Source organism: Pectinophora gossypiella, chromosome 9, assembly GCF_024362695.1.
Source record: "Pectinophora gossypiella chromosome 9, ilPecGoss1.1, whole genome shotgun sequence".
Classification (NCBI taxonomy): domain Eukaryota; kingdom Metazoa; phylum Arthropoda; class Insecta; order Lepidoptera; family Gelechiidae; genus Pectinophora; species Pectinophora gossypiella.
Window position 1 is genome coordinate 5,471,677 of NC_065412.1, and position 18,738 is coordinate 5,490,414.

The 18,738-nt window shown below is 35.9% G+C and overlaps 1 protein-coding gene across 2 annotated transcripts in view; it reads left to right on the forward strand.

Moving 5' to 3' along the window:
• Positions 1–4,523: 4,523 nt before the first annotated feature.
• The window catches only part of LOC126369890 (short neuropeptide F), an 88,752-nt gene continuing 74,537 nt past the window's right edge, over positions 4,524–18,738 (forward strand). The window contains exon 1 of one of the 2 annotated variants that reach the window (XM_050014492.1): positions 4,524–4,600. The gene's annotated coding sequence lies outside the window, so the exon portion shown is untranslated. The remainder of the gene's footprint in view (positions 4,601–18,738) is intronic. The other variant, XM_050014491.1, reaches the window with a different exon arrangement.

Here is an 18,738-nt window from a genome sequence, read left to right on the forward strand (position 1 = left end):
AAGAATGATGAATATTGCATGATGAAAGTTGGTATGATTCGTAGCGCTGGTTATTTGAAAATGATCGATAAAGTACCTATTATTGATTAACCTGAAAGGTTTAGATAGTAGAAGACTTCCATAGTGTTCATTTCAACGTTTTCAACCTTTTTTGAGAGGATATTATAAGTAACAAAAATAAAAGTTTAAAAACTAAAATCCGACTACGTGAAAATCACGATGTAAAAAGTATAAAACAAGACAATAGGTAGAATTCTCTGAAATTCTTCCGAATAGTGATGTTTAGAAGTTACCATCGTCGTATGCTATGATAGCCAAACTCTTAGGACAAATTGACATACGTGTTTATGGTCAGTCACATCTCTAGCGCGAGCAAACCAACGCGTCTCAATGTTTGGATCTTGTAATTTAATATAATATCCTAAGTAATACAGTTCATTCAATTATTTTTGTGGGGTTTTATTATAATTACCAGCGCTCCCTACAATACGACCACGGCTATCTCCTAAACATAACTACAGCCTTAAGACTCTTCTAGTGACACCCCATTTGTTAAATTCTGACAGGTGGTTTAGAAGTAAGGTGGTAACAGACGTGCATACGCAGATACAAAGGTAACGGTCAAACACATAACCCTCCTGTTTGCATCACCGCAGTCGGGTAAATAGTTAAGGAAACGGGATAACAGTGTGATTTCTCTGTTTTACCTTACTTTAGCAACTATATTATACTGAACTTATCACGTCGCATAGGTGTTTCGTCCTTATTTGATTGTAACTGGAAGCAAATAAAAACAACGGAATTCAGTTCTCTGAAACTATAAAAATTAAGACTTGTCTGATTTCTTGTGGTTTTTTCCCACCCCATTAGAGATTATGAACGAGAGTTTATGTGTGTACGTAGACTATTTGCTTTTAAAGAAGGAAGATGAAAACTACTTCGACACAGGTAGAATTTTAATTCTAAATTACTTACACATTCCGCAATGTCGCGAGGTTGTTGAAATTTTCGGACGCAAAGTAAGGCCGCACTCTGTTTTTCTTAATATTCCTACATAAATATTTGTTTGTAATTAGGCGGTGTTGACTCGTCTGTGGACGGTCTGTCGGGTGGATTCACGGAGAACGTTGCGTTTTTCTATTTCAAGGAATTAAACGAGCTTTTCTCTCATAATAAAACATTCTGAGGATATGACGGTGCATTATGCCTGATTAAAAATATTTGAAAAAAAATTACAACTAGACTCATAAAGATTTAATTTTCTATAAAATATTAAGTTAGTCATATATAATAGTCTGACTCGGACAGGATTAGAACCCGCAACGTTTATGAAGACACTGCACAATCAGGGTCCCTAAGCTCGGGTAAGAGTTATAAAAATAAAATCATTAACTAGATGTTCAAGATTTTTAGTAGTATTTGCATAAACATCCATTCAAATGAACGCATTTCAATAACTTTTCTCGTAATGCCTTCTGCCCTATGCACATTTAATTACCCAAAATAAAATGAACTTATTAAAGTTTCATACTAGTATTTGTGCAACGGAATGTGGAAAGTTTGAAAACTAAACTAATATCCAGATTGTACCTAGATTTGGTCAGACTAATATACGAATTTCACGGCGACATTGAATTTAAATTGAAACCTCGCAAGCTTTTTGCAAAGCGAGTGTACTAAATTGAAAATTCTTCGATGCAAATGTTTCATATCCTGCCTCTTCTAAGTTCAAAAATTGCAAGCCAAATTGTGATTTATTATATTACAATCACTTACCTACAATCGGTATATTTATCGACGTAACATAACGTTGTAGTAATTGATAACTTCCCTTACTAATGTAGTTTCAAGTTTTAAGACTTGTTGTAAGAGTTGCACAATGGAGCGACTTGGTCACAAAATGATCAAGCTTCCAAAATAAAGTTTGAACCCCGATACCAACCCCGCCAGCGGGGTCGACGTTTTCCTTCATTCAGCGGTTATCGCTAAAATTAATAAAAAAAAATAACTTATTTTTTTGTATCAAGTGGAATTTCCTATCGGAAAATTCATGAAAAGTTGTAAGTTTTATTTAATTACTTTCAATTTCATACTTTTGCGACGGAAAAATACACTTGACAATAACTCAGAATCATGGTCTAAATCAACCCTCAAAGTTTTCGTTACGAGGTCACATTAACTTTTTTGACAAATTAAACTGTAAGTCTCATTAAATGTCAAATAACATAGTGCGACAGGGTTCTAAAGTGGGTACATGATATTGTTCATGATAAAGTGGTTAATCGTGGTAGTACTGAAATAGGTGCTATCATAAGACAGCGCACAAAAAATAGTTAAGATGGTTTCTTATTTATTTATTTAAGATATACAACATATCATAACGTATACAACATTCAAGGTAAAATTTTAAACAAATGATAAAACAACACGTACACGTATTTGAGCTAACTTAAAGTTAGAAGTTAAATAATAAGAATGTTGAATAAAAACTATAGAAGTAAAATTACAGGAAATTGAATAAATTTATATAATACTTGAGGAGCTCGGTGGCGCAGCGGTAAACGCGCTCGGTCTGCGATTGTTGAAGTTAAGCAACTTTCGCAAAGGCCGGTCATAGGATGGGTGACCACAAAAAAAAGTATTCATCTCGAGCTCCTCCGTGCTTCGGAAGGCACGTTAAGCCGTTGGTCCCGGCTGCATTAGCATTCGTTAATAACCATCAATCCGCACTGGGCCCGCGTGATGGTTTAAGGCCCGATCTCCCTATCCATCCATAGGGAAGGCCCGTGCCCCAGCAGTGGGGACGTTAATGGGCTGATGATGATGATGATGATATAATACTCGTAATTTTACATTTAAAGTTATTGAGGGTTCAAAGGGTGGGTTTTAAAGTTAGTTTCAGTAGTAGTATGGAAAGAAATACCTACACCTACCACGTAGATCCAATTGTTTTTATATTGTAGATACCTGCTATGATTACGATTAGGGAATCCGATACCTCGCCTGGGAATTTCACGTATTTATTGAAAAAGAAATGATATCTCAACACTCTATTCCATTTTTATTTTATATCTGTAGATGTTTTTGCTTAGATTTTTCCAGAGAAAATTTCGTTTCCAATAAGGTTATATAAGATTATCATAATCAAAAAATATAGTGATTTTTTTTAATTGTGTACTCGTACGTATAGTACTTATTTATTATTTTCTTTGACTGTCATGATTTAATTGGTTTACATGATATTTCTATGGGTTGATTTTTGATTGGTGGAGAGCATTTGGGCAGTTTCTTAAATAAAAATAAATTATAAAATGTTATTTCAAACGTATACTAAAGTTTTACAAGTAAAATTAAATGTAAATTATTGACTAATTTTAATTAAGGTAAACACAAAAATAAGATGGTTTCGAGATGTTTGTCACGTTTTTCTATGACGTCACGAAGTACGTTTTCATACAAATTGCGTACTATTTTCGTGTTTTGATGTTTAGTGTAAAGTAACTGATTTTACTAAATGGATACTACCTTATTGCCATTTCTCAGTGAGAATATTTCAGCTTAATCCTCAGCAAGGATTCACCATCAGACGTAGTTTCTGTATAAAGGCTAATAAAACTGGTACTTACTCGTAGTACTCATGTATTTGAACACCAGCAACCAACCAACTTTCGTATCTACCGACATCTTGTAGCGCTGATTTCCCGTTACAGACTACAAGCGTGGTTGCGTGTATTTTCAGCTTAACTAAAAAAATGTTACTTAAGTGAGTGTACGTAGTTACTTAAATATTTATTGTAAATGCATTAGAACGAAGAGCGCTTTTTTTTCAACGTGGCTTATTGTACTACTTGGCCGGAAAAAGCGTTGAGCGTTGTGCTCACGAAGCGGAGGTTCCGGGTTCGAATCCCGGTGGGGCAAATAACAAAAATCTCTTTATAATCCCTAGTTTGGTTAGGACATTGCAGGCAGAGCACCTGATTGTCTAGAAGTAAGATGATCCGTGCTTCGGAAGGCACGTTAAGCCGTTGGTCCAAGTTATTACTTACTGATGTAATTACGTAGTCGTTACTTGAGTCACGTCAGGGGCCTTTGGCGGCTTAATAGTAATCCTGACACCAGGGTTGATGAGGTTGGTCATCCACCTCTCAACCCACACGATAAGAAGAAGATACAACGATAGAGCTGAGTTTAGATATTCTTACAAGAATTTAGAAAGAAAGGAGGTTTATTGTTTTAGGCCCAATTTAACCCCAGGTTAGTTCCAGACCATTAATTACAAAGTCGCGAAACTTTTCGCGGACTTTCGAGTACCGAGGTCCTTTCTTGCTTGTAGCGTCAAAACAATTGTTGGCTAATCAGTCGCTAATCGCTCTATTTGTAAAGGGTTTAAGTAAGTGTTTTAGTAAGTTTTTAAAGTAGTAAGTTTCGCGGGGGCTGCGCGGCCCGCCTTAGGGCGGCCGGTGGGCGGGGCGCGGCGCTATATAAGCGCTGCATGTTCAAAAACATTGTTACTGAATGCGCGCGATCATATCGGACGCGACAAGCTCGCTCACAGTACCACACGGCTTGTCAGTGACTTTCCCGCCCTCACCACTCGCAGGTAAGTTACGGTTTTCACGCAAACTTTCATCCTGTTAGAAAAAATTACCCACAACGTGTGATGAACGTGACTGAAACTAATAGACTTCAAAAAGTACGTAGGAAATGTGGTTTAAATTAGTTTATCGATATAAAAAAAATATTTATAACATCTATGAGTAATTAATTAAAGCTATTTCTATTTTTTATTGTCGATAGTTACTTTTACGAAAATTTCAATCCGTTCTTGTTTTTTGTGTGAATTAAATAAGTAAGTACCTACCACTTAGGAAGAAAGTTTTTGTGACTCCAGTTTTAACTACTATTATCGTCAGATAAACTAATCGTATGTTTTGTTGGTGAAATCATAACCGTAATTAATTTTAAAGGTGTTATTTTACACGTGCAAAATAACACTGAATAAAAGTTAAGTGCAAATAACGTAAGAAAATGATTAAATTATTTACATATAGAGCTCACACCAAACCCTCCTTTGGTGATCGGGTAATAAGTACACTACTACAAACTATTGTTCTGTATTTAGTTATACCGACTCATAATTATTCTGATTATTGTGTTAATAAGATTGTTATGTTTTTCTTACATTTTTTATTGTGTTATTACTCAAATTAAACAGTTTACTTCTGATTTGAACTTATCGTGTGGCTTTTCAGTGGTCATTGAAAATTTACTCAACTACGTACATTAAATATTATAATTATAAAAACAACATCGTCAGTTTCGGGTCTACATACTTCTCGTAGGAAAATTTATAGGTTATTAACGAATCTTTTTCGATTAATGCAAAATTATGATTATAATCCAATATACTTACATTAAGTATTCTAATGTTTACAGAAAATATCATTTCAATTTCGGATTTCAATAAGGAAAATTGAATCATTTTTATATCTTTATAAAGTGATTAAAAAAATGAGATGTAAATTCTCAATCTACGGCGCGGTGATACGCTGGTGTGTTTTTAATTTTCCAACTTCGAGACAATTTACTCGTAGTGGCCGAGCACTAATCAAAATTAGATTTTACAAAACTGTATTTAAATTATTCCAATCTAATGTTAAGTACTTATCTAATTTAGTGTGTACGGATTTTACCTTAAAATATTTTAAAGACGTAACAAATAATGACACAGTTGGGTTGACCGTTATAGACGTCTGTACGGCTCACAATTTATCAATTAGGTCTACCAGAAAGCTCGGACAAGCGTGGGTCTCTTGCAATAAATGTCTGACTGGATAGCTCAATTGGCTACTAGACAGGCCAGGTAGTGGTTTAGAGGTAGAGTAACAATAAAATATTAAATATGTCGGATATGGTAGTTTATCATTTAACAATAATAAAATTATCAAATAGATTTTTTTATTAAGATAATTTTTAAATATTTTATTTTTACAAAATAAAATGGGTTTTTTTATCTGTGTATTACAAGACTCGAAACACGGGCGGCCATTATTGAGCTTCGTGAGACGTCACATTTCACAAAAAATAAAATATATCTGTCATGTTACAAGTTACACTGTTTGACAGTTTCTTTGTTTGTTGAAATGTGACGTCTCTGGGCAAAATGTCACGCGGCCAACAGTTTTCGTGCGAAATTTAAATTAATTAAAGGAAATATGTTTTTTTATATTATAAATATAAAAACCTTTTTGGATAAAATAAAATATTTTAAGAGGTATAAAATAAGCGTTTGTATTTTTAAAACTGTCAAGTAGCCAATTGGAAATTATAGTCGTGAGGTTATTTATTAAAAACAGCTAAATATTTCTTGACCTTTAAAAATACTTCATAATGGAATTCACTTAAATATTCACGATAAGTTTCTTGCTGCTAAGACCGCAACCAAACGTCTCTGTAGTTCACTAACAAAATGGTTTCCTAAAGCACATACGAGTACAAGACCATAGTCATGATATCTATTACATTAATGACTAACAATTAATGACACTTTCATACTCTAGTTGCGCTTATCAATCTGACACACACAACTATAAACCATCCATGATCTCTGAAAACGAGGAATAAAATTACGGAACTTGCAACGCTATAAATTTAATGGAAGGGTGAATGTCAAGTACAGCTACTCAATCTCTGATGATCTGACTAACCCAATGGTCGTGAACTTATGTTTTAAATACGCGAAATTCCTATTAAAGTTACCCCAACCTAACGGTAAGATTTGACAGATCCGCTTTTTAACAGAAGCTACTGTCTGTCTGTCCTTTCAACACTTGAAGGAAAAACCAGTGCAATACAGATTAGGTCACCAGTTAGGTAGCATAACACAATGCATAAATAATAATTAAACACCAGCATCGTTGAAATTAACGTGCAGTTGAAAAACGTGAGGCACGTGAGGAACCAATAGGAACGTCGCGTCGCACTATGGATCGAAAAATGGCTTTCATAGACATAGGGATTTAAAATTTTAAGTGGCGGTTTTTTTGCTGGATATAGCTTCTATTACCTATTACTATATAGGAAAATGATACCCGATTTGATTCCGTGCAAAAGCGGATGAATTATAATTTTTTTACGAAAAATTTGTATGGAGCTACTATGAAAAATCCGATTATCTCGAAAACGGCAAAAAAAAACCGTAATATCCTGACAGATGGTTATCGTACTAATTATTTATGATTTTCTGACATAACTCATATAACGGTTTGAGATGCCGTTTTTTTTAAAAAAATCGTCAAAATAAAAGATATTTATTTTTTGTTTAGAAACGGTTTATTTCAAGTAACACAGGTATTTAACAACATTATAAGACATAATGGCATCACGCCTGTATTCCTGATGGAGTAGGCAGGGGTTAAGTATACCCATGTAAGTATAAAAACGGCTTTCATAGACATAGGGATTTAAAATTTTAAGTGGCGGTTTTTGTTGCTGGATATAGCTTCTATTACCTATTACTATATAGGAAAATGATACCCAAGTTGATTCTGTGCAAAAGCGGATGAAGCGGATGAAGCTTGGGTATACTTAACCTCTGCCTACTCCATTAGGAATACAGGCGTGATGCCATTATGTCTTATAATATTGTTAAATACCTGTGTTACTTGAAAAAAACCGTTTTTAATCAAAAAAAATAATATTTTTTATGTTGACGATTTAAAAAAAAAATGGCATCTCAAACCGTTTTATGAGTTATGTCAAAAAATCATAAATAATTAGTACGATAACTAGCTGTCAGGATATTACGGTTTCTTTTGCCGTTTTCGAGATAATCGGATTTTTCATAGCAGCTCCATACAAATTTTTCGTAAAAAAATTATAATTCATTTGCTTTTGCACAGAATCAACTCGGGTATCATTTTCCTATATAGTAATAGGTAATAGAAGCTTTATCCAGCAACAAAAACCGCCACTTAAAATTTGAAATCCCTATGTCTATGAAAGCCATTTTTATACTTACTTGGGTATATTTAACCCCTGCCTACTCCATCAGGAATACAGGCGTGATGCCATTATGTCTTATAATGTTGTTAAATACCTGTGTTACTTGAAAGAAACCGTTTCTAAACAAAAAATAAATATTTTTTATTTTGACGATTTTTAAAAAAAAACGGCATCTCAAACCGTTTTAAGAGTTATGTCAAAAAATCATAAATAATTAGTACGATAACCATCTGTCAGGATATTACGGTTTTTTTTGCCGTTTTCGAGATAATCGGATTTTTCATAGTAGCTCCATACAAATTTTTCATAAAAAAATTATAATTCATCCGCTTTTGCACAGAATCAACTCGGGTATCATTTTCCTATATAGTAATAGGTAATAGAAGTTATATCCAGCAAAAAAACCACCACTTAAAATTTTAAATCCCTATGTCTATGAAAGCCATTTTTCGATCCATAGTGCGTCGGTACGAACTTTTAAAAAATCATATGCATACCTATTTTGTTTTATATTTGGTAGACCAATAGCTCCAAAAAATATGTGATTAAGTACCCAACATAGATTGATGATTCAGAAATAATCGTCAATTAGTTCGGTTACCGTATCCGCGGTTTCCTCTATCAGGGTTGTAGCTAAAAATCTGCGATTTGCTCGAAAGGGCAAATACTTGCGCTGAGCTATAACCGTTTTACGCTGCTGCAGCACACATACATACCTGGCGTGTGTTAAACATTTTGTATATGGTGTGTATTGTTGTTGATTTGTATTGTATGCATGTGTGACTGTAGACCAAATAAATGATTTATCTATCTATCTAATCGCGTAATGTATACCTTCATAATGTACGTACCTATTTACTATTACCGTAGAAACCCAATGTTTCCATAAGGCTAGATGAAATGTGCTTTAATTGGACCCGAAGTCATTGACTAAGAATACGATAAGAAGTGTACTCACCCACCTTTGTCCATTGGTGTCGGATGTCCACCCATTACGAGACAATACATATTTATGGACCCATCGCACTTCAACCGTGAAATACGTTCCAGGGCTTATTAAGACAATATACAGGGTATTAGTGTCATAGTAACAAAAACTTTGAGGCTGATTTAGACCATGGTTCTGATTTTACATCCAGTGGATTTTCCGTTGCAAAAGTTTGGAACTGAAAAAATAAAAAAAAAAACAAAATTTTTATGAGATTTCCGATAGGAAACTCCACTTGATATAAAATCAGAATCATGGTCTGAATCTACCCCTCAGTATTCGTTACGGTGTCACTAATACCCATCCATACTTGTATGGCTACCTGTACGTACGTAAATAAACACAGCAAAGAAAACATGACTATTGCGACGGAAAATTCCACTTGATTTTAACTCGGATTCATGAGCTGATACATCCCCCTCAGTATTCGTTACGATGTCACTACCACCCTGTACTTTGTTGGCGTATATAAATTACGTGTAGAAGATATTATTGTAAGATCTAGAGAACAGAATTCTCATCGAACTCGGTTGGGAAAAAGATTTAAAAAATCACGTGTTTGTGATTGATTTGTTAAGTATCAGGTATCGAACTATATTGAAATATAAAACCTTTGGCCCCCGGATGGAATGTCAATTTTAGAAGCTACTTTCTCGTCTTCTTATCTTATGTCAACTTTCCTGTTAAGACGACCTGCTTAGTGGTGACCTTCGGTAAATTCGTTTTTAGCGAACACCTGTTCCACAAGATAAATACACGTGCCGATTTACAAATCTGTGGGCTTATTAGTTTTGAGATTTCGTTATAAATGCGTCGGAGGGTAACTTGTCTTTTAAATAAAAAAAAATGAAATAATAAGCATCTACCTACAACATCACGGGTGAATAGGTATTTTCTGGGTAAGCTCGTTCCAACGTCGATGTCTTCTTCTCCTTGTGGAAGAACGAAGTCAAGAGCAAACCCATCTTAATTAATTAAAAAAAAAACATTATTAAGGCAGTCAATTATAAAGCGAGATCTTCTGAGATTATAACGAGCCTATACCTTTAAAGTAAGATCCAGAGGGGTGAGGTCGGCCCGGATAAGAATTGAGTTCTATGTGTAGAATTATTCTTGATTATGCCTATACCTACCTAGATATATCATAAAATTCATGACATTGTTTCTTCATCCTTATGATTTAGCGTTCATCTTCCTTCTACAGTCGAACAGATTATAATCGTAGTCAAAGGATTCGTCAATATGTATAGTACGAGTAGTAGTGCAGTTTCCCCAGAATATGCGCAGGACGTAACGGAGGCATTGCATAGTAATTCACCCGAGAAGGCTGCTTTCTTACACTTCACGCCATAATATTATTATTATGGAATCTTCTATGACATGTAGATTAGTTTCGACACATGTTAGCTACGCAACGTGCTGTATTATGTTAGCTGTGTGTATGGTAACTTTGATAACAGGGTTGGCGACTAACTCAAAGCCACCTACTAAACCGAAACGGAGTATAATTATAGTGCTGGTATTACACACCCCTTTAAAAATAAAGACTGCGTGGGACACTACTATCAATTATTGATTTATTAATATTACATTAGTTTTGTAGGTAAGTGTAAATTAAAGTTCGAGGTTAAACGGTCCAATATAACATTACCCAACCACATCATCAGTATCGCCCTAGCGTTATTCCGTTTTTCACGAAGTCCTCTTACCTAACTTGAATATTTGACAGGTCCAGTTTTTTTCCAGAAGCAGTTGCCTGTCTGACAACATTATTATGTCTGTATCACATTTAAAAAAAAACAATTTTCAAGGATTTTTTAGGAGATTTCTTTCTTAATTGGAGGGATTACTTAAGTAGCGTCAGGTTTTAGAATTTCAAGTACCTGTGAGAGTTTCTTTTATAGTATTTTTCAACACAATCACTTACATGTACGTATGAAAAAGGTTTAATAAAATAAGATTGTTGTGTAGTGGAGATAACGGTCATAGTAACTTTACTTATAAGTTATGCGTTGTTCGGCTAGGCAGTGAATACTATCCGAGGCAGATCTTCAATAAGTCACAAAAAAAAAAAAACAATCTAATGCCACTCCGTGTGACTTGTTCATTCTTCTGCTTCTTCTATCGTGTGGATTGTGAGGTGAATTATCAACCCCATCAACCCTGGTGTCAGTGTTATTACTGAGCCGCCATAGGCCCCTGAAATGACTCATGTAACGTGTAAAACAGTAATTAATAACCGGGACCAACGCCTTAACGTGCTTTCTGAAGCACGGATCATCTTACTTTTGGACAATCAGATGATCAGCCTGTGGCTCCGGGTTCGAATCCCCGTGGGGACATATCACAAAAACCACTTTGTGATCTCTAGTTTGGTTAGGACATTACAGGATCGTCACATGATTGTCCGAAAGTAAGATGATCCGTGCTTCGGAAGGCACGTTAAGCCGTTGGTCCCGGTTACTATTTACTGATGTAAATGAGTAATCGTTACATGAGCCGTGGCCTGACATGTCAGGGGCCTTTGGCGGCTCAATCATAATCCTGACACCAGAGTTGAGGAGGCTGGTATCACCTCACAACCCACACGATAAGAAGAAGCCTGTAAGTAAGTAAGTACTGAAATAAAAAGCTGGCTAATTAACAGACAAAATATATTTACCTACAATGTAAAAATATGGAAATTTTATATTCTGTACAAAATTGTATCACGTGTGAATCCTAATAATCTGTTATTATTACGGCCAACCTAATTCTAGGGTTTCAATGGCGGTCACGCATACAAATGGTATTAATTAAAATCACGGAACATTTGTCTGGCTTATTAAAGGTTGATAAAGTACACATGATATTTTATCATAACAATGTCTGCTTAATTCGTAAGGTTTCCTGAAAGGGTGTTAAATAAATTGTCAGTCAGATTATTATGGCTTTCGTTGTAAAATTTATCATGTTACTTCGTTTACTTATTTATATGTATAAACCCAAATAACATAACATACTTACATAAATAGCCTATATACGTCCCACTGCTGGGCACAAGCCTCCCTTCAGTCAACCGGAGTGGGTATGGAGCATACTCCACCACGCTGCTCCACTGCGGGTTGGTGGAGGTATTTTTACGGCTAATAGTCGGAACGAACGGCTTAACGTGCCCTCCGAAGAACGGAATCAACTTATTTTTTCAAACAATCAGGTGATTCAAACCTGTAAAGTCCTTACCAAACAAAGGACAGTCTCACAAAGCGAATGTCCCCATCGGGAATCGAACCCGGACCTCAAGATCGTGAGCCTAACGCTCTAACCACTGGACCACGGAGGCTGGTATTGTTTGTTATTTATAAACCCATAATTTATTTTTAGTTCGTAATGAGTACGAGCATACTTACAACGATTTTCTAATGAATTCACATATTACATGACACGAAGGGAAAGTGCTTTATAAATATATTATATTACTTATGGCCTAATTACAACGACTCGTCTTGATATAAGTAAGTTAATTAATTGTAAAGCAAATATAAACACAAAGACGGTACCTAATTTGCTGTTTGTTCATTACAAAAACGAGTGATATGTTATTTGTGACGAGAGGTGTTAATGCTGTTTCTTAAAGAAAACCACATCAAGGCACAACCATGTAAAGTAACATTATATTTTTACGAAACGTAACATACAAGGTGCTAGTGACATCGTATTGAACACTGACGGGGATTAGGCCATGATTCTGAGTTAATATCAAGTAGAATTTTCCGTCGCTAAATTAAAGTTTATTTATTTATATAACAGTTTATTGTACACAGAACACGATGTAAAGCAATAAGACTAACATAAGACAGACAAACGGTTCAGCTTATTTCTAGTAGAAATCTCTTCAAGCAGACCGGGAAAGAAATAAACTTAAAAACTAAGAGAGGGCAGATAGAATGAATGTTTTTCGTTTTTTTATTATTTTCAATTTAATACTTTACCGAAGGAAAATTCCACTTGATATTAACTCAAAATCATGGTATCAATCATCCCCATCAGTATTGATACGGTGTCACTGACATCCTTCCATTTATTTTCTGTTCCATATTTTTGCGACGGAAAATTCCACTTGATATCAACTCAGAATCGTAGTCTGAATCTTAAAGTTTCCGTTACGATGACACTAACGCCCTGTGTTATATGTGGAGTGAATTGGCCATGCTCGGTTTTTGTAAAAGTACAGCTGAAAACCATTTCGAGATAAATGAATTTGAAACAACTCCCTATATTTACTTTTTTATTTTTCAGTATTTTTGAAGATATTTTACTAAAACGATTGACCTTTATTTGACCTTTGTAGCAAGATCTATAAAAATATGCCTTTGCCTGCTTACAAAAAGTTCATTTATGACAAGTGGTATTGATAGTTGACACAAGTTGTTGATGAGGTTATATTCAAATTATTCAACAAGCTATCCTGTTTCTGTCTGTATTCTTTATTGCGATGGCGACTAGAACAGCTAATTTCGAAAAAGCCGACTCTCGTAATTTAAAATAAATATGTAATTAGGTACACATAAAGTAACATTTCAACAAGTTTCATCTGAGTTTGGCGAGATGGACTGAATTGGACTGACACTCACTGACAGTTCAGTATTGAACTGACAGTATTGATATTGACGCTTTTTTTGTAGGCAAAGGCATTTTTTAATTCTTGCTTTAGTGTCGTCACCAAGGGTGAAATTTTAAGTGTTTCTAAAAAATAGATAGGATTGATAAAACACAAAAAATATCGAAATTGGTTCCTTAAAATGGACTATATTTTCAAAAGAAATTATAAAACAAATACATAAAAAAACGTAGCATGGCCAATTCCGTGTAAGCAACATTAAAAGTATTACACGTAACGGCGTGCCGATCCATTGGGCGTTGGTTTTCCACGAATACAGGATTTGCGTTGAACCTCGTCATCTCCCTGGTATTTGTTCCATTTTTTTTTATTGGGATCCGCTTACTTCATCTGAAGTTATTGCTACTTACCGATTGCTAATCCGACTTTCCAAGACAAAGTAAATAGAACATCAATAGATTACCTAAATGATAAAAATGTCTGGTATTAAATGTGTTCCTCTAGTTATGAAATTACTTGTAATGTATGTATGACCCTCACTGATTTAAAAGATGTGTTGCTGTTGCAGTTTTTTGTCATTTCTTCTCCTCAGCCATAACACCTTGCGAAATGACGTCACAAAAATGTTACATTGACCTTCAAGAAGTTTATCCATGAGAATTATGCTGAATAAATGATTCTGATTTTTGATTACACTGTAATGTTAAATAGGATCTGTGTTATTTTTCTTCATCGTCTTGTAACGGTGGTTCTACAACATTCGATTCACATTTGGTGATTTTGACTTTCGAGTAATAAGTATGAGCAAATAGTTCACACTTCCACTTTGCACTCCGTTCATCCGCACACTTTACGTAACACGAAGCTCCGTGAAGGTCGTCTTGTGCGTTGTAACCTGCAGGTTAAAAAAAACAAATCAACATTATCCAGTTTTCACAGGGTGCGCTTACCTAACCTGAAGATTTGACAGGTCCGGCATTTTACAGAAGCGACTGCACGTCTAACCTTCCAACCCGCGAAGGGAAAACCAGCCGAATACATATTAGGTCACATACCTACGAAAATGCATTTTTCGGGAATGTCGGTTACCTTACCTGTTCTCCTTTACCGCTGAGCACGTGATAATCATTTCATCATGAATTCCAAAACAAATTCGACAATCATTGGTTAAGCCTGTGCGGGATTTGAACCTGCGACCTCAAAGTGAGAGACAAGCGAAGATACCTGTGATAACGAGATCGCTCGTTACGTTATCACAGGAAAGCTAAAAACTATATTTATGAAAAAAGAAAAACATTTGTTTGCAGTATATTACCAAAAGTCATGATAAAATTGAAGCCCATCACATAAAATATACAATACAATACAATACAAATACACTTTATTGCACCAAAATAAAAAGAAATAATTACAAAAAGTCTCTTAACTAAGTACACGGCAAATGGCGGCCTTATCGCTTAAAGCGATTTCTTCCAGACAACCATAAGGTGAGGAAAAATGTAAAAAAAATAAATAATTGAAAGATTGCGGGTACAAGCTATAAGTACAACTTACCAATAAATACATGCAAATAAATATATAACATACTTACAAATATAATACAAAATATATAAAATAATAAATAATATTATATATAATATGCATTGCTACTAAAGTGGCTATCGAATTTGAAAAGCAGTAGAGCTATCGTGGTTATATAACCAGCAGTTAGCAGGAGCAGTAGTAAAAGGAGAGCGGGAATGAACCGGCGACAGCGGTTCTCATACAAAATGCTTGTTAGGGCCTTTCAATCCTCTTTCTTCTACTCCGTTATACTACTAAACAGCCAAATGACTACACCTTTTTGAGCAGTGTACGCTGTTGGCTCCATGTAATAACATTAGCTGCTGTGCAGCCCTAGGATTTTGTAAAAAGCCACGTTTCCATTATGCTGAAAATACGTCGCATTTTCAACGCGAAAGTCCGTCATACTTAGGGCAACTAGGTTTTCTTGCATTGGTTTTTCATACGCAGAGAACTTTGTTTTTTACCCGAATACCGGATTGTGGCTAGTTTTTCTCCAGGATTGTAGTTAATATCATTTGCGGCAAATCTACAATAAATAACTCACGTAAAAACATTGCTAACTTTGATAGGTCGGTATCTTTTTAGAATCAATAACAGCCTCTGTGGTCTAGTGGTTAGAGCGTTAGGCTCACGATCTGGAGGTCCGGGTTCGATTCCCGATGGGGACATTGTCGAAATCACTTTGTGAGACTGTCCTTTGTTTGGTAAGGACTTTTCAGGCTTGAATCACCTGATTGTCCGAAAAAAAAGTAAGATGATTCCGTGCTTCGGAGGGCACGTTAAGCCGTTGGTCCCGGCTATTAGCCGTAAAAACACCTCCACCAACCCGCAGTGGAGCAGCGTGGTGGAGTATGCTCCATACCCCCTCCGGTTGTTTGAGGGGAAGCCTGTGCCCAGCAGTGGGACGTATATAGGCAGTTTATGTTTATGTTATGTAACGAATCAGTCGAAAGAGAGGAGGTGGTTAAAGCGTTGGACTCAGGATATCCAGGGTCTTGGAATTATTTCCTAATGAGGGCATATCAAAACTTATACTGAGGGACTGTATATACTTTGGTTAGTTCCTACAGTAAAAATAATTCCTTCCTTCCAAAGTCACGTTATCTAGTTGTTCGCGGCGTAAGCAGATAGTCGTTAATAATAACCCCCCTCGATCGACCTTACAACCCACAGAATAAAAGATCAGGTTCATGTAATACAAACCACACGTTACATAAAATCGATTGTCCGTACTCTTTATGTATATTTTTAAAATATAAAGAGCAATTTGTATTCTCCATACAAATTGCTCTCATTTTTCTAAAAGCGAAGGATCTCACAAAGTAACGTTTTAAATTTGTCTCAACATTAAAAAAAATGCTTGGTGTTATCAACTTTCACAAATGGTTTTACTTTATAATAAAATGTTAAAGATAAAGAAAAAGCCAGTCACAGTTCTGTAACTTTTACATATTTACTGCTTTCACAACCATGTAAGTGCGATTATCTGTAACAAGTCTATATTATTATAAGAATCAACTAAAAATAACACTCGTGGAACACCTGTCAAAAACACCTGGAAAATGCAAAAGGGAGCGGCCCAAAGAGACGTGGAGACGCTCGGTTGACCGGGAATTTAAAACTCTCGGATCAAGCTACAGAGGCTGCAAATTATCGCGAGGAGTGGAAATCTGTTACTCGAGCCTGTTATCCCAACAGGGGCTAGAAGGATTAGAAGAAGAACTAAAAAAAAGTTCACTAAAATTAAAGACAGGATAAAATAAAACATGAGAATCCTTAAAAAACTAAATCTTCCTTGAGTGATACTTACAAAGCCAGGCTTAAATTCTATTGGACGTTTTATAGTCTAAAGGATGATGGCTTAAATAGAGTTTACAAAAGTAGACCTAGTTGATGTAGGCAAGGCAAACGGCCTCTTGTTGGGCAATTTATAGAGCTAAGGCAGAGGCCACACGATGCGTTGTAACTTCTTGCGAGTCCAGAGCAAAAATATTCCTATTCTCACACTCGCTTATTTGCATCTTCTCGACTAGTTGCTGGGCCCTTACTGGGTCCATGTTCTTATCATAATACTTACTTATAAGTACTGCTTTATTTTTGTAACATTTTGTACGAACACATGGTCGCTTTGAAACATTTCTATTTAAGTTATAGACGTACGAGTTGAGACACCACGCAGATATATGCAATCAAGAATTTTTATTTTTATAAATCGAAAAAAAATCTGACTTGGAGTTGGACCTGTAGATATAGCTATTACACCACCTGGTCCTCCTCCTGTCCATGCTAATTTCTTCGATCTAAGAAATATTAGTACTCAATATTCTAGCTAGATAGCGTCGGCGTCGGACTAATGACGATACATAGATCGAAGAATTTCGATTGGATAGGAGGGCCCGATGGTTAACAGGCTCGTTCCGGCTTGACGTCCGAGTAGTTTTTTTTGATTTAAATTTCTTTTTGTAGATACGCATTGTCCTTGACGGATGGGTTATACGTAGCAATTCTACACACACATAAACATGACGTCGATGGTGACGTAGTATCACTTTGTACAGTACAGCACTAGGGCACCGTAAGGGCACGTAATGGCTTTTGTTAGGACACTGACCAGATTAAGTGATACGTATACCGGGGGCCTTCAGCCCATTTGTCCTGCCAAGTAGTTAATGCCATCTGCGGCAAATCTACAATAAGTCACGTCAAAAAAAAAGTGATACATACACACAGGTTTATCAGGGAATAAATCTGTGTACTTATGTGGTACAGTGACTGTACGTTGAAATCAAGTCATTGCGACGACGCAATAGAACGGAAACGCCCATGTGGACTCTCACTTACTCAATTAAAAACTCGTTACGCAGAAGTAGTCCTTGAACGGTTTTGTTAGACGATTAAAGAAACTCCACTCGTGAAACAACGTAAATAGCTATCTATTGGGAAAATTGGCGTCAATAGACTTTGAAGTTCGTACTTGAAAAATGAGGAGTTCGGTGGCGCAGCGGTTAACGCGCTCGGTCTTCGATTGTTGAAGTTAAGCAACTTTCGCAAAGGCCGGTCATAGGATGGGTGACCACAAAAAAAAGTTTTCATCTCGAGCTCCTCCGTGCTTCGGAAGGCACGTTAAGCCGTTGGTCCCGGCTGCATTAGCAGTCGTTAATAACTATCAATCCGCACTGGGCCCGCGTGATGGTTTAAGGCCCGATCTCCCTATCCATCCATAGGGAAGGCCCGTGCCCCAGCAATGGGCTGATGATGATGACTTGAAAAATATACGAAAAATGTACGATGATGCAGTAAAATAATAGTAATGTACTTACCGGAATCGCTTTGTTCTCAAATGTTTCGCTTACGCCCAAATAAAATACAGATTAAGGAAAACGTACTCACTAAATTCTTCCGTAAGTACTTTTTGTCTTCTCATCTCAGAGTACTCTATGGCGGCTTAATAAGAACCCTGACACCAGGGTTGATGGGGTTGGTAATCCACCTCACAACCCACACGATAGAAGAAGAGTACTCTGGAAAAATGTATAATTATGCATTTTTGGTTGGGTCTTAGGCCGGATTATTAGGTTTA